The sequence below is a fragment of the Pectinophora gossypiella genome, unplaced genomic scaffold, assembly GCF_024362695.1.
Source record: "Pectinophora gossypiella unplaced genomic scaffold, ilPecGoss1.1 Pgos_50, whole genome shotgun sequence".
NCBI lineage: Eukaryota > Metazoa > Arthropoda > Insecta > Lepidoptera > Gelechiidae > Pectinophora > Pectinophora gossypiella.
Window position 1 is genome coordinate 248,741 of NW_026063260.1, and position 5,108 is coordinate 253,848.

General features: G+C 37.4%; 1 pseudogene; it reads right to left on the reverse strand.

Annotated features, from left to right (window-relative positions):
- Positions 1–208: 208 nt before the first annotated feature.
- LOC126381404 (uncharacterized) lies at positions 209–3,686 on the reverse strand (annotated as a pseudogene).
- Positions 3,687–5,108: the final 1,422 nt, after the last annotated feature.

The window sequence follows — 5,108 nt, forward strand, 5'->3', positions numbered from 1 at the left end:
CACGGGCAAAGTGGTATTGTCTATAAAATGGAGACAACGTTTGATGATGACGAAACGGTTATAAGTCATTATTTCTTTAAAATTGCCTATTTGGAGTTCTCCAATCGCGGGATACCAATATTCTCTCTCCACATAATCTATAACCAGTGACTGTAACATTAAAACTGCTAAAAACCGTAGGATTTCGTCACTGGTCACGTCTTTCCAACGGCTTAATCTAGAATTTTTCTTGGATGGTATGGTTGACATTATTAGCTGAGCACCGTAGCGGTTGGTTTCGCGCACGATGTGAGCAATAATATCAGCATCCCAAATCTTGAAAAAAACATCTAAGGGAATTAAATCGGCGTTATCAAACGTTGGTCCAGTAGATGGCACAGTAAATGCTTCCCTGACAGACTCAAAATTTTCCGGCTCGCCTCGCCAGTCAAATTGAAGCAAATCCACTTCCGATCCCACCACGTTCCGAAGCTCTTGGTCGGCAGCATTGTCCAGCTCCTGTATCGCCTCATCTAACTCTTGTTCAGCAATACTGTCTAAGTCCATCGGAAAATCACCGATTTGTTTAGGTTTCAAGGAAATATCGATCATACCGACCATAATATCCGCCAACTCATCTTCATCTATTTCGCTGCCTTCGCCAGGCTCTATGAAGTCTCGCTCTATATCGATATCGACGTCTGTTGTAAGTAAGAAAATAAATTATTTTAGGATTTGGTTCACCCTATCATCTTATGGAGGCGATACATGAAATTCAAATAAAACTTTAAGTTACCCATATCGTAATTGCTTCTTCCAGAGCCAGGCGCTGTTTGAGTGCCGGTAGAAGCTGAAACAGTTATAAATTTTTAGAAAGTAAGTTGAAAGGAAAAGAAATATAGGTATTTTTTAAATAATATCATATCAACTAACAAGGTGTAAACCCCAGGAATTCTATCTCAGCTGGCAAGATATTTTGAGGCGATGCAGTACCCTGGATGATCCCCGTTGAGGGCGAAAATTGGATCTTGCGTTTCCTGTCAATAAAAAATTGTAGAAACTGTAAATTTTGTTTATAATTTGTTTTAGAATCGGCAAAAATTAATTTATTACAGAAACAGAATAACCTACTTTGCTTGAGATGGGGTCCCTGCAGAAGGAACGGCCTTTAGGAGGGGAGGGCATATCTCCTCATCCTGGGTGATTTCTGGAAGAAAATATCCGGCAGGTGTGCCCTCGATGTCATCATCCTCATCCTCCTGCTCCGCGGTGGTAACTGGAATAAACAAATAAATAAAGTATTACGTAAGCCGGAGCAAAAACTAACATCTGCTATAAGAAGTTTTAGCCTTACCTGTAAAATGCTGTGGCGGGCTTATAGAGCCGGCAGGTGTGCCTTCGATGTCATCATCCTCATCCTCCTGCTCCGCGGTGATAACTGGAATAAAAAAAATAAATAAAGTATTGCGTAAGCCGGAGCAAAACCTGACATCTGCTATAAGAAGTTTTAGCCTTACCTGTAACATGCTGTGGCGGGCTTATGGAGCCGGCAGGTGTGCCCTCGATGTCATCATCCTCATCCTCCTGCTCCGCGGTGGTAACTGGAATAGAAAAATAAATAAAGTAGTACGTAAGCCGGAGCAAAAACTGTCATCTGCTTTAAGAAGTTTTAGCCTTACCTGTAACATGCTGTGGCGGGCTTATGGAGCCGGCAGGTGTGCCTTCGATGTCATCATCCTCATGCTCCTGCTCCGCGGTGATATCTAGAATTTAACAACGAGGATATTTACTAGAGAGAATGAACACAACATAATATGCCTAACTTTAAACATGATTGAGTTTAACTCTGTTACGAATTCTAGGTTTTGACTCAAATGAGATTTTGACAGATGAATGAAGTACCTACGGAAATATTATTAATAAAGTATTATACATTTACCAATCGGGCGTTGCTGTTGCAATTCCCACGGCTGACGTATACGTGGAGGAGGGACAGTTGGTACCCCAGGTAAAAGTGGGCATGGCCTCCACATCCGCGAGTCTTCACTGCCTCTTCCTTTGCCCTTTCCCTTTCCTCTTCCTCTTCTGTAAATAAATAAAAAAATGTTGACCTGATACCATGCACATGTTCAACCCAAACAAGCTTATGAGCAGTTAAAACATTGAATTTATTTCTAACTTTACTTACTGTGGTTCTGGAGCATCTGGCATTTTAAAATTGCCTACTTGCTTTGCATCGCGTAGCCTGGACAGTTCCTTTTTTTGATTCTCAGACAGCAACTTTTCATGTTTTTTATCCTTATGCCTTGCCATCTTGGCGACTTTCAATTGCTCTGTCAATGAAGTAGGCCTAAAATCCAAAATTTTATGAATGAATGTTACTGGAACAATTATATACAATAAAGTTAATTTATTTAGATTTTACCGTTGTGAAATTCCAGATGGGCCTGGAGAAGGTTCCACTGCTGGCACTTCTACGTTTTCATCTCCAAGACTAAACATAAAAAAATATTTTAGTGAATGTCGGAAGTTTTACTTACAATTAATGATTTAGTTTGAATTTAATATTGCTTACGGTGGAAAAGACAAAGATCGGGCACAGCGTGGCCTACGGCCACCCCTACTACCACTGACACCGTTCCGACCACCACCTCGAGCACCTCCGCGACCTCTCGCCGCTCCCAAGCCCCGACGTGGTCTCATAGCACCCTGACCACTTTGGCTTACAATTTCTGTATCACATGCAATAAAAAACAAAAAACCAAATAGAAGACAAAAAAAAAATAAAAACCAGCAGCAAGCATTTCACATTCACAAGCGGTAAAATTTAATAATATGGTCAATTTCGGACAAGCGTATAGAAAAAAAACCAGTCCGGAACGCACGATTACTCCGTCAGCACCTAACCTTAACTGCATATAAATAAAAAAACATTCAAAAACATTTTAAATAAGCCAAAGTAACGTTAAATATATTTTCCGGATTTCGGTCCCGCGATCTCACGGTGTGCACGTAGCCTTATATGCACCATTAACACTTGTTAGTCAGATTTTAATATTTCTGACTCAAAAATGCTTCTAATTTTAACGTCCCGGCTAGAATTTACATGATCATAACGTTAATAATCATTTTGATAGTATTTAGAATTATAATACAACCCAAATACATCAAAATTGAAGATAAAACTATTACGTTAGCCGGGAAGCGCGCGCCAAAAATATACCGTCAACTTTATCGGGTTCAGAAAAGGACAAATTTTATGTTTCACGCTGAAAACTTTATTTCTACAGTTTAGTAGTTTACTTACCTTGATAATAATAAAAATCCAAGTAAAAATACTCACCGTAAGTATTTAAATTCTTCACAAATCGGCACAACACATAAATCACAGCACTCGCGAACCACACATTCGAAAATGTCAACTTCAACTTTGTTTTTTTTAATTTTTTTCTAGGAATGGAATACGGTTTTATGGTTTTAGTTGGTTGGAAATTTATCAAAGAAGCAGGATAGATATATATAAACACGCTAATGAACGAGGAAGACGGATATAATTCATAAAACTAGAGAAAGGTCTAGTCGAAAGCGCTTGTAGACCACTAGTCCACACGGGCAATTTAAGCACAGGTAATCTTGTAGACTAGTGGTCTACGGGGCATATTAGGTGCAGAAAGTGTGTAGACTGGTAGTTTACGGAGCAATCAAGCGGCTATGAAAAGATTATGGAACTTAAGTAAATGATAAGTACTCTTCAGGAAAAATTAGAAATAGCAGAAAATGAAATAGAAAATATTCTATCAGAAAACTTCGATTTGAAAAAAATTGTAACCAAATACGAAAAAAAAAATCAACATCTTACACACATATGGAAATCAACGCCTAAAATTAAACCAAGTACAAGCAAAAAGAAGAAGAAACTGAATGGAACAAAATTGGATTTTACTAAAGATGGAAATATTGACCAAAGCTTTAATGACATTAATTCACAACCTATCGCAACAAGCATAAACGACGTACCATCGCCGACAAAAACAACAACAAGGAAACGCGAAGAATTTATAGAAGCGACATCAACTCCGCCGGTGATACAGAAGCAAACCGAACAAAAGGCCGTAAACGCGAATCTTTCTGAACCAGAAAAAACTGCAAAGTTAATAAATCAAAAACGTACTCCAAAGATATGGATATTTGGTTCACAGACATGCGTAAATCTAGCTTCAGTTATGCTACAATCTAGAACTGAATATAACACACCTACAAAATATGGCGTGTTATCACAAATTAAACCGAACGCTAGCACAGAAGAAATTTTAAAATGCTCCTGGAATACTGACTCAATCAAAACTGACAAAATTATTTTGTGTGTTGGAGAAAATGATAAGAATCCAGTAAAAGTTTTGGCCGAGCTAAGTGCTACATTAAAATACCTTACGAAGAAATGTACTGTCATCGTGTTAAGTGTAATACAGAATAAACATCTAAATGAAATGAAATTGAACAAAGGGATAAAAATATTATGTCACAATTTTGTAAACTGTCATTACTGAACATGTAGCATGAATATTGTAGATAAATCCCATTTACTCGATGATATAAGCAAAAATCTTAAATTTTATTATTGACTGCACTGATTATAATAATTTATATTTATGTAACTCTGACTTGTCTAAAAACTTGAAGGATACCATGTATGATAACAAAAAAAGTGCCAATTACAATTTTGACCTGTTAATTCTTTTAATCTTTAATCTTTCTTCTTTTTCGCATGTAAACCTAAAAAAACAATTCTTGACTATTTTTCTGTAGAAACTCGTACAAAAAACTCAAACATAACACACACTAATACCCGGATGAAAAAAAACATTCTTGACTACTTCCCACGACAAACGCGGACAACGGAGACTAAAATTAAATTAGGTTTTTTTCGCCCGTAACGATAAAGAAGTATTGACAATACTACACCAAAATATTGCGGGAGTGATAAATAAAGGGAACTACTAGAGATTAGTCTACACGAGTTGTCGGAAAAAAATAAAAACATAGACGTAATATGCTTATCAGAGACATTTATGAAATCTGGCGAAGAACCAAACCTCTACTTAAACGATTTTACAATTGCGGACTCGTTT